General features: G+C 47.0%; 1 protein-coding gene across 1 annotated transcript in view; it reads right to left on the reverse strand.

Annotated features, from left to right (window-relative positions):
• Positions 1-12,547, reverse strand: part of LOC122379335 (serine/threonine-protein kinase/endoribonuclease IRE1-like) — a 391,361-nt gene that overhangs the window by 302,293 nt on the left and 76,521 nt on the right. The window lies entirely within an intron of this gene.

Genomic DNA, 12,547 nt, shown 5'->3' on the forward strand with positions numbered 1-12,547 from the left:
ATCGGCGTCACTTGTTGACTGTGTGTCCAGTTAGCGACAGACATTGGCTACATACTGGATGGCCTCAATCACCCTCAACCGTCGTGAATGGCCCAGTGCGGACTAAATACCGAGACGTTCCCATATCGGAGACCTCTATGTTGCGGCGTAAGCCGTCTCCACAGGAAGTGAACTCACTGGCAAAAAATATTTTGTCTAGACGAATTAGTTACCGTGGAGCACATTCACAGTCGCCATGACAACCCCAAAAGCTCAGTTACAAAATAAATTAAGCGTGGCTTTAAATAAGAGAGCCTCTAAAAGAAAAATTTAGGTGAGAAGGAACTTATGGGACACCCTGTAAGCCCTCATATGTTCGTGTTGGCGTTCGGAGGCTATCGCCTTCAAAGACGTCTCCATAAATGTTTCTTTTTCGTCCCACACACAGGCGCACCTCTTTCGGCTCGCATGCAGGCGCCCCTCTTCCGCATGGCGCGCTTCTCGAGTAGCTGCGCCCTCCTAGCCTTTATCGCCTGGCAAGATTATATTCGACAGGGTCGGCAGCATCTGCCTTTGTTTCAGATAAGGATGCCCTCCACTCTTCAGCATATCAAAAATTACTTTTCCCACGTCATTGCCACCCTCTTCGTGTCACAAGTGCCTTTATCAGTTGCGGTGTCGCCTCGCACTGCTCAGCTTTATGGCTGCCGCACCTCTTAACTTCCTGCCTCCTCTACAGATTTTCGAGGCGCCCCTTTCCATAGCTTTAGGGTGCAGCTGCCCCCCTTGCCCCCCTGCTTCCGCCGCCACTGAGTCAAATCCTTCTCCTCCACGCCGCAACCCCCTGCTCCGGGCTGGACGGGCAACTCTATCCCATGCGGGAATGGCTCCACTGGAGCTATAGTCCTTTTCTGGGTGCAGTGAGTGCCAGTGGGCTGGGCTGCCTGTTCAATTGGTCGGGTTCATCCCAAGTGGCTCACTGGGGTGGCTGCCCAGACCAATGTCTCCCACTAATTCTTTCATACTTGCGGCTCTGAAATGGTCTCATCGGACCGAAGGGCCTAATCAAATTTCGAGTAGGATAACAACCAGTAAAACGCCTTTTGGGGCGACCAACGGAGCGAGCGAGAGGGTGGGGTGGGCCTTGCACGTGCGAAATAGCGAGGGGATACCTCCAACTAACTTGTGCACTGCACTCTGCTAACCGGTCCCTAACGATGTGCCAAATTTGAGCGCAATCGGCCTAGCCGTTCTCGAGATCTGGAAGCGGCACCCTGCACGTGGCGTGCGCACGTGCAAAATGGGTCCCAACTGACTTTTGCACGGCACCCTACTAACCGGTCCCTAACCATGCATCAGATTTCAGTGCAATCGGTTCAGCCGTTCTCGAGATCTGGAATCGACCCCTGTATGTGCGCACGTGCAGCAGTGCACCCCAACTGTGGCACATGGATATGCATTGCCTAGTGGGTATACCTACCTACATGCCAACTTTCAGCGCAATGGCGGCCCAGTAGTTGCCGAGATATTGAAATTGTTACAACACTGATACCTCTTCGTTTTTCACGTGGCACGTGCATATGGGGTCACTCACATGCATCGGGAATAGTCCGATGCTCGTTAGCTACCCTACAAAAATTACCGCATGTAAGTCGGTCAAGTGGTTGCTGAGATATAAGCCTAGCAAAAGCGTGACCACGGCATACTCAGAAATTTCCGTTAACCTACGAAAGACTACGAGAGACTCGCTTCGCTCGCTCCGTAATGAGTTTGGGGGGGACGTCCCCCTTCCATTCTGTGAGTGGGGGGGACGCGTCCCCCCCGTCCCCCCCGGTGGCGGCGCCCATGTGTACATTACACAATTTATGTGAGAGATAGCCTGGGAAGTTTGGCGATTGTACTTTGCCGCTCATTTGTACAGAGAAGCATTAGAATTGTTAAAAAAAACACCAACTTTTAGCTGGACCAGCTTCCCTTGTATTTTACCATTACTGGGATGTCCAGTATGCCACATGCCAAATTTTAGCCTCCTGGGTGCACGTTAAACCCTGCCTCAAAGGGCGCCAAAATTAGAAAATCCTATAGGATTGGCCAAAGTCAACTTCATCGTACAAACTTCGGTATGGTCTCATTCGATAGCCCATGTTGAGCAGAACAAATGTTTCAAAAGACACAACTCTATTAAACTGACTAGTTTTGGTTTAATTGAACGAGATAGTAATTTTTTGCGCATTCTGACCAGATAATCACCGTTTTTTGGCAATATCTTCTCGCTGGGTTGATCACTCAGAGCGAGCTTTGGCCACACGAGGTTTAAGTACATGCCCTTATTTTTCGTAGGATGGTTTGATGGGAAAATGTCAAAATTTAGGGGGCTGTCATTGACCCTTAATATTACGCTAAGCTCCAACTGTACTGGTCGTGTTCAGCCGTACCGCTGACCATGACCGGTTCATTTGAGAGGATTGTCTTAATCAAAAGTTTGTTCTACTTGTCAAGGACTATCGATCGAGACCATGCTGAAGTCTCTGCGATGAAATTCATTTTTGGCCAAAATCATAGGAATTCCAAATTTTGGCGCCCTTTGAGGCAGGATTTAGCGTGTACCCAGGAGGCTGCGATTTGGCATGCAGCTTATTGGGCAGCCCAGTAATGGGAAAATACCAGGGGAGCTGGTCCAGCTAAAAGTCTGTGTTTTTTAAACATCTAGAAGAGCATTGACAAAAACAGCCCCCGGCTCGTAGTGGGTTCAGAGTTTTTGCGGAAGTTAGCAATTTTGTGCATATGTTGCCTCTTTGTCGCATACGTTTTCTTATCTGCACGTATCAATCAATCAATCAATCAATCATGTATTGAGTCCTCCATGTGAATGGTTTTTCAGTGCTCTCGTCATACAATCATTCACAATCTATAAAACTACAAGTGGGTATAAAACACACATCAGTAAGAATGACGCACAGTATAAAAGTAAAGAGAATTGTCTGTACCAGTAAGATACTCAGATGGCAAAATGTGAAGTTAAGAATGCACAATACGCGGGTAAAAAGTAGACAAAGTAAATAAAAGTGAGCAGCGCAAAAAAAATCATCACAAAATACATCACAGCTTGTTTGCCAGAAAGCTAACGATGGAGACCGTTCCACGATTTTACTGCTCTAAAATGAAAAGTACGCCTAGCTCGCTCTGTTCTAATTTTAGGCAGGTCCAGCTGATCCCCACATGTGCCGCGAGTGAGCCTCCTATTCACATCAGAGCGACGCATCACGAGTCCAGCTAGAGATGGCGGCGCATCCGACGAGAGAATCCTACGCAGCATCGCTATGTCTCGGTCCTCCAACATCTTGTCAAACTTCGGCCATTCGAGAGCTTCCAGAGCTGCGCTAATGTGGTCGCGTTTAGACAGTCCTGTTACAATGCGCGCCGCGAAGTTAATGGCCTTCTGCACACGTCGCCTCTGGGTTGCGCAGCAGCCTCCCCAGACGGTACAGCAGTACATTATGTGGGGGAATACAAGGGCCTCGATAAGCATCTTTTTTACTTCATATGGTAGCTTGTGTCTCAACTTAGATAGGCCGACAAGTAAATGGTAGCAGCGGCGGGTCACCAACGACACCTGCTTCTCCCAGGTCAGTGAAGAGTCAAAGAACACGCCTAAAATTTTGATCTCGTGACTAGGTTTAATTTCGCAAATGCCAAAGTCAATAGTAAAATTTGCACTACATATTTTTCTCTGCGGCTTTACTAGCAAAAGTTCAGTCTTAGTTGGGTTGATTTTTAGCCTGTTCTGGGTGTACCATCGGAGAGCCACCTCCAAAGTACACTCCATACGCCGTTTTAGGTCGTCCAAATTAGAAACCGTATCAGAGTCAATAAACTGAATGTCATCGGCGTACATGACCTGCTTGCCACTGGGTAAATGAGACATAAGGTCGTTAGTAAAAAGGTCGTATCTCTTTTGACAGAGCTTCCATTGCAACCGGACCTGGAGAGTCGCAAGACGTTGAGTCTGATGAGTCCTCCCAAGAGATATATGACGACGACGATGACGACGAGGACTGGCATCCACCCCCCGACGAAGCCGCCACGAACAACGAAGACGGGGAGAACTGGCACTCCGAGAGAGACAGGCATGTAATTTTGAACGCGTCTGCTACTAGTTACTACACGTTTGTATCCCTCGCTTCAGGGCTGGAGAACTTTGCCCATCCAGGTGCACAGAAACATCGCGGTGCACAGAAAACGTTCTGTTTTGTACCGTTTTGTCTGCGAGGCTCTGTCTGCCATCGCAAATAAATGTTTGTAATAAATGTTTAGCAAATAAATGTTTTCATGAATGCGGCGTCTTAATAAATGGCACGTTGCTATGATATTTTCAGTCACAAGTACGCCCTAGAATTGGTTTGATGTCAGTATAGCCTTTAACAATGCTCAAGATACGACGTGAAGAATATACACCTTTTTCAATTTGAGGTAGCCAATGGGCAAAACTGTTTTATCTCATTTTTGGAACTGGCTCAGCCCGAGGAAGAATAGTGAGCTGGCTCAGCTCACGGTCAACCCGCTCATGTTCAGCTCAGCTCAACCCAGCTCAGTTCATCTCTGACTCAGCTCACGCTGAACCGGATCATGTCCACCTCAGTTAACGCTCAGCTGAACCTCGCTCAATTCCGCTCTGGCTCAGCTCACGCCAGGGCTGTGGAGTCGACACATTTTGAGCCCGACTCCGACTCCGACTCCGACCTCAGCCTCAAAGTCGACTCCGACTCCGACTCCGACTCCGGGCAAAACTGTCGACTCCGAACGACTCCGACTCCGGTTCGACTCCGACTCCGCAGCCTGTGCTATGGAGATATATTTTGAGCGACTCCGACTCCGACCTTAACCTCAAAATCGACTCCGACTCCGACTCCGGGCAAAACTGTCGACTCCGGCCGACTCCGACTCCGGCTTCGACTCCGAATCCATAGCCCTGGCTCACGCTCAACTAAGTCTCGCGCAGTGGACCAGTTTGTCGGGCCGTTCACCGCTCCCGACTCTGTTTGCCGCGTTTAAGTGCGTTACATTGCCGATTTGACCTTGACCTTTGACCTGGAGCCAGCTCAGCTCAGTTCACGGCTGAGCTAACTCAGCTCATGGCTCAAAACTGTGCCAGTTACTTGAGCCAGCGACACCATGTAAGCTCAGCTGAGCCAGCTCAGCCCATGGCTCAGAATTAAATGAAGAGCCTGAGCTAACCCACCTCATGCATAGGCGTAGGAACAGGGGGGCGGGGGGCATGGCCCCTCCACTTTTCGGCCAATTTTTGTTCCTAAAATCTACATTTATTCTCTAAAGACAAAATTAAATACAGCAATCGATTCGTCAGGCCGAGAGCAGTCCAAAAATGCATAGAAAGTTGGCGTGAGGGGGTTGGCTTCCACACAAAGTGAGATCAAAGCTTCACTGCCCCCCCCCCCACACACACACTTTTCGTGACGTTCATACGCCTATGACCTCATGGCTCAACGGCAAGCGTGAAATCCTGAGCCGGCTCGTGAGCCAGCTCACAGCTCTTGAGCCGGCTTATGAGCCAAGTCACAAGTCTGGCTCGCCTGGCGCCTGTGCCTGTGGTATAGTGTGAGACGGCCAAACGGCTATGTCCACGAAAAAATAGCACGAATATAGGTATGTCCACACGGCCTCATTTGCTCCCAATCAGCATGTCCATCAAAGCGATTTTAGATTCAGCATTGCATATGTATGTCCCCCCTTGCAGATGACATTATTTGGTTCCGAATCGTGTCCAATGTCCATCGATACGGTTGCGGAGTCCGCAAACAAAGTCCCTCCATGCGAATTTTGTTGACTGTTTAATGTCCTCCCAAACATCAATAAACTATGTCCATATATGCGCCTCTTTTTTCCTGCAAAATGTCCATCGAAAGCGGTTAAGATACCTCGAACTGTCCACCAAATCTATGGCAAAACGTGTCCCCATATGATGAACTTTGTTACCTCCGAATGTCCACCCATAGCGATTCTGATACCCATTTTTGAACCATGATTACTCCGTAAGTACGTTATCATTGACAGCGGTTAAGTGATATGGTGTAGACTGGACCTAGGCCTAACCAATAGACTGTGTCACCAGACCCCTTTTTCTCGCAAATTCTGGCGAACGTGATATATTTGTGGCTCAAGGGCCTTACATGAATAATGATGTCCAAAGAAGCGGTCAAAATCAAGTATTTGGAGGGCTAAAACATTTTTTCTGTAGCTCTGAAAAATCTTGAGATTTTACCTAGCGACATCTACAATTATCGTTTTACTACACTAGCGCCCCCTACAAATCACTTTGACACAGGTGATATTCTGGATTTTTAAAATAGGAATATGCCACGATATTGGTTCCCTCGCCCGTATAGGGGGGGGGGGTCGAACGGACCCCCCCCCATGGTTTTTCGCGAATAACTCGCGTAAAAAGCGGCCGATCGCGACGAAACTTTCAGTACCCTCGCGTTCATCAATTTTACACCTACCCTGAAAATTTCATGACCCTGACCCAAATGACCTTTGACCTGTGACCTACTTTTCGAGACCATGTTTGGCTGGAATCGCGATTCGGCGTATGTCGGCTCGCATTAGCCGCGCGTTTGCAGTCTTTTCGTGGTTTCAAGCGTTCAAACATGTGATATGATGTTGCCCCCATGCATTAGGGCGGGTGTCAAGGTCACCTGAAGGTCAGGTCAGGTCATTGACCTTTGATGACCTCGGTTCACTTTTTCGAGTTTTACATGTTTCTAGGCCAGTTTTTCGAGCTGAATTCGAATTTAGCAACCATATGAACATTTACGAAGTAGTTTTGGTGCCTTCGTAACATGTTACGAAGCTGTCAGAGGCGGTTGCCACCTACTACGAATACCCTTACTGGTTGACCTGACCTGACCTGACCCGACCTGGCCTAAATACATGAAGACATCATCTGTGATCAAAACTAACATGATATTCGTGATCAGCACCCGGAAAAACCCCATAGCAGCCACACTTTACGACGTTCTAACAGGTCCCGATTTTCCCGTCTTTGAGGTCATTGACCTGACCTGCAAGGTCAACCAATGACCTAGGACCTTAAAATTGGGTATCATCGGCTTCCTCTCGTCACGGGCAACACGCTCGTTTTTTCCGCGAAGCTCTAGCTCGATCAGGGGCGAAACGGCAAGGGGGGGGGGTCCAACGGACCCCCCCCTTATACGTTCGCGGCTGGAAAAACACCAATACGGGCGAGGGTTAACGGCACAAATGGACATTGTTTGATAGCCTGTTAAATTATCCACAGGCAGATGCTGGTCCTGTCCCAATCGGTTTTCTGGTAATCGATATATTGGGTCGAAACTGCGACTATGACACCGTCTTTATCGACGCATGGTTTAGTGTGCTTCGAATCATGAATGACATTTGTACCCAATAGTACCATACCACACCACAGGGCCTGTGCAACATCTGCCTAACGCTCCTTATATCCGTACCCTACTCTTACCCCACTTATACCACTAATCCTCCCCGTCAGCTTCGGCATTTCCGTGCGAAAATATTAGAAGAATTCACGACAGGGCGGACCTTAGCAGATAACACATGACATTATTTGTGTTACCGATGAAGTGTAGTTTTCAACCCATCATTTAAATGAAGTAACACATCTAAGAGTAAAAAATCAATCTTATGGCGCTGAACATCAAAGCGCAGTGGCGAGTCCCAACTCCCACCCTCCATTGTATGTGAACATCACATTGGAGCGGGATTAGTGCAGTGTGGAGAGCTGAGGGATACTGATTTGTAATAAAAGTAACCGAGAGACGGCAGCGGCCAGTCGCAACTCGGAAGACACAGACAGGAAAACAATCAGCGTGATGTGACAGCCCTAGCAACAAAATCTTCGGTCTATTCGACATCGCACTCTGAAAATGTATGTCATTGCCGCGCTGGCTGCGTCTACTGTAACGAAAGTGGCAGCTGTGGGCCTGACAGCGGCGGTGGATACGGCTATTTATACACACTGTGGATACGGCAACGGCAGCGGATCCACAGCAGCGATGGAATCGGCGGCAGCGGACAGGAGCTGGCCATACACGGCAATGGCAGACACAATACCGCCGGTGAGTACGCTTGGCCGTCTCGCTGCTGCTGTGTCTGTTACGCGCGAAGACGGTGGACTGCTGCATCCCATCGGTTATGATCGCCGAGTCACTGAAGAGAGGTGGCGAGTTGCGGAGAAAATAATCCGTGTAATCTGAGAAGCACAATCCGCCCTATCATTCCTTAGGACTATAACCGGCGATCCATTCTCGTCTTTGAGCACACTTCTCTGTGCCTATTGACGGTCCACCCGAGCGATCGGTAGGGGCAGCTCTAATTGGAACACATGCACTTCTGTAATTATTGGGCGCCAGAGCAGGGCGACTTTTCTCATCGGAGATCGTTCGTCTCGACGGAAGACAGAACCGACTTAGCTGGCAGTCACAGCGCTGCACCAGTCGGTGGTCGACTCGGCTCATTTACTCTTTCATTTCATGGCCCTGAAATGGTCTCAACGAACCGATAAGGAAAACTCAGCATCAGTGGCGGCGGAACACCTTCAATTAAAAGAGACATTTACACGAAAATTATATCGCACAAAAACTGCTTTCTGACAAGGTCCTAGACTCTGGAACAGTATCATAACCCCCCACTTTTTGTTGTCAGAAGATTGTGAAGCATCAAAACAAATCATAAAGAGACATACAAAAAATCAACTAATACTCAGATACACATAGCAAAAATAAGGTTCTCAAGTCATTTTAGTCGTCAGTTATTAAGTCCAAAAATTTAAATTTAAACATGCTTTATAAAGTCCCTCTTGAGCTGAAAAAGGATTTCAAGCAAATATGCTCCAATATACCTATTCAGACTATACGCCACATTCCTTTGCTGTGACCTGGGGACTCGACCAGCCTTGCTTAGCTGGAAGAGTTCCCCTGGTCACACCGGCATAAACACACACACAAAAAAAAAAATCGAACGCACGATCTTTAGATCACGGTGCAGCCATCCTAACCACTACACTACCGCGGTGGCGCAGCGGCCGGCGGAAGGGAGGCTGCGGAGACATGGGGCTTTTTTTAGTAAGAATATAAAAGCGCCAGTTTTGTATTATGTAATTGGATTTGCCGAAAATCCAGAACTACATCTTAGAGCTATTTTAGATAATATTTAATTAGGCCTTTGCCTGCTTTTACCTAGGCGTTATTTCTTTTTTTATTACCTAAAAGAATTATTGAACGCTTGTCTTCAATAGCTGTAAGGTGCTCTCCTAATGACCAGGTAAGATTGATTTGAAACGGATGTGACAATGCAACATGGTGCATTTTCTGAAGCTGTCAAGCTCATGATCATGAGGGAACAATTGGTACCTATAATTAGTATTGTATACCAGAGTGCAAACTCCCCTACTTATGATGGCAAATGATGAAATCATTACAGGTTTTCGAAGACATTCAATGTTGCTGGGCATCCTTTGCATGATTTTTACAGGCTAGACTGCTTATCAGAATGTAAGTTTAACCTTCCAGGCGGTGGGGGGCATTTTTTCGCCCCCCCCCCCTTTAGTTTTTTCGATATATCTCGAGAACCGCTGCGCCGATCGTCACCAAACTTTTAGTAGGTACCTACCCTCCCGGGAGTAGCTAGCGCACATGGTGACCTTTTTTTTTACAACGGCTATGATAGGTTGGCCGCTAATGACGTCAGAGTGACGTCATTTCTGCCATTTTCGACCAAAAAAAAAAGGTTTCGCGGGAAGAGCTGTCAGGTCTACAGCTTTAGAGATACAGAAAAATGTTTTAAACATAAAAGGTGTGAAATCAAGAGCGCTACAAAACTGCTCTTTCGGTTTTTCGAATTTTTTTGATGTCGACCCCCAAAAATAAAAATAGATTTTTTGAATATAATAGCCGAAAAAATCCAAAAACTTTTTGAATTTCGAAAAAACCGGAATATATGTGATAGTCCCTACCGCCTTCTATCTACATACCAAATTTGAGATCGATATCTCTTTTTTGGCCAAGTTATAGGGAAAAAAAACTGTTCAAAATTGATGACGTCAAATTTTCAAACTCAATTTTTAGCAATTCTAGATCTCGTAGAGCAAAACAAAGACCACCATTAGACTCCCCGTGACGAGCTGCATCGAATCAATACCCATTTTATGCAAAAATATCAACTTTGAAATTTGACCTTTTTTGACCTGACCTTGACCTGACCTCCACCAGAAAGTGACCTTAACCCGGCAGGCGGTGGGCCTACCAGCCACCTTCCGCGCGGTGGGGGGGCACTTTTTTGCCCCCCCCCGTATCTCCGAAACTACTGGACGGATCCGGAAAATTCAAACGGCGTTCGATAGCCCTGTCAAATTTGTCGAGGAAAACCGAATTTCATTGACCTCGGGGTCACCGATGACGTCACAGGTCAGGTCAAAGATAAAATGTTTCACCGTTCACGGGGCTTCTAGGGAAAGCGCTATAACACCGAGTAAAACGCATTTTGTCGAAAATCAGCGATAAGGCGTCAGTTGTCTAGTACATATGTTGCTATTAGAGGTCACTGGTCATACCAGGTCAGGTCACAGGTCAGGTCACCGAAGGTCACCAAGGGTCACCACATGAGCCCAACTTTACTAGGGTTATGCGATGCATGTTTTATGGCCAGTTTTTCATTTCCAACTCAATGGTGTTGGTTATAAGACCATGAGATACGGTTTAGGTCACTTTCTGGTGGAGGTCAGGTCAAGGTCAGGTCAAAAAAGGTCAAATTTCAAAGTTGATATTTTTGCATAAAATGGGCATCGATTCGATGCAGCTCGTCAGGGGGAGTCTAATGGTGGTCTTTGTTTTGCGCTACGAGGTCTAGAATAGCTAAAAATTGAGTTTGAAAATTTGACGTCATCGATTTTGAACAGTTTTTTTCGCTATAACTTGGCCAAAAAAAGAGGTATCGATCTCAAATTAGGTATGTAGATAGAAGGCGGTAGGGGCTATCACATATATTCCGGTTTTTTAGAAATTCAAAAAACTTGTTGGATTTTTTGGCTTTTATATTCGAAAAAATCTATTTTTTAATTTTTGGGGGTTAAAATCCAAAGAAATCGAAAAACCGAAATAGCAGTTTTGTAGCCCTTTTAATTCCATCCCTTTTATGTCTGAAACATTTTTCTGTATCTCTAAAGCTGTAGGCCTGACAGCTCTTCCTGCGAAACCTTTTTTTTGGGTCGAAAACGGCAAAAATGACGTCACTCTGACGTCATTAGCGGCCAACCTATCCTAGCCTTTGGAAAAAAAAATTTGGTCATCATGTGCGCTAGCTGCTCCCGGGAGGGTACTGAAAGTTCGGTGACGATCGGCGCAGCGGTTCTCGAGATATATTGAAAAAACTAAAGCGGGGGGGGGGCAAAAAATGCCCCCCCCACCGCCTGGAAGGTTAACATACCTGATGGTCTTATAACCAACACCATTGAGCTGGAAATGAAAAACTGGCCATAAAACATGCATCGCATAACCTTAGTAAAGTTGGGCTCATGTGGTGACCCTTGGTGACCTTTGGTGACCTGACCTGTAACCTGACCTGGTATGACCAGTGACCTCTAATAGCAACATATGTACTAGGCAACTGACGCCTTATCGCTGATTTTCGACAAAATGCGTTTTACTCGGTGTTATAGCGCTTTCACTAGAAGATACGTGAACGGTGAAACATTTTATCTTTGACCTGACCTGTGACGTCATCGGTGACCCCGAGGTCAATGAAATTTGGTTTCCTTCGACAAATTTGACAGGGCTATCGAACGCTGTTTGAATTTTTCGGATCCGTTCTGTAGTTTCGGATATACGGGGGGGGGGGGAAATGCCCCCCCCCCCACCGCGCGGAAGGTGGCCGGGAGGCCCACCGCCTGCCAGGTTAAGCATTTAAATTTTATATTTCAGTATTTTATATTGAGCTTGAAATCTCACAGCCGTGGCCAAAGCCGTAGCCGTGTTCTTGGAGATATTTGCAGCCACCCCGGCCCACAGCCGTGGGGCTGCAGCTGCAGCCGGCCGGTGCAGACTTCTACTTCCAGGTCAGGTCAAACTAAAAAATGTTGCTGTTTTGGGTCACCGTTGGATATCAAGCGCGTTGCTCATCATATACCGATGACGGTGCCGTATTGTGGTGCCAAGCCAGCTAGAATCTCTTTGTCACACTATCCGACCAGGTTTTTGCTGCTGAGGTCATTTCAGGTTAAGTTCGGTCAAGATCAATGATATGCGTTTGTCTGTCTGTGTGCTGATGTGTGCACCGATTTTTTATCTGTCCGTATCACATGAAATCATGATATGAAAACATTTTACCAAAAATACAGTCAAAGAAACTTCACAAAAGCAAAATCAGCTTGCCTAAAACGCAATGATTTTAGATGACCTAGGTTGACCTTGACCCTGACCTTGACATCTGTACATCCTCGAACAACATGCTCCATAATAGGTGGGAGGTAAGGCTGGCAAAAAAAGGCCAAAATCAAGGT

Source organism: Amphibalanus amphitrite, unplaced genomic scaffold (assembly GCF_019059575.1).
Source record: "Amphibalanus amphitrite isolate SeventyFive unplaced genomic scaffold, NRLGWU_Aamphi_draft 000008F_arrow, whole genome shotgun sequence".
NCBI classification, from domain to species: Eukaryota; Metazoa; Arthropoda; class Thecostraca; order Balanomorpha; family Balanidae; genus Amphibalanus; species Amphibalanus amphitrite.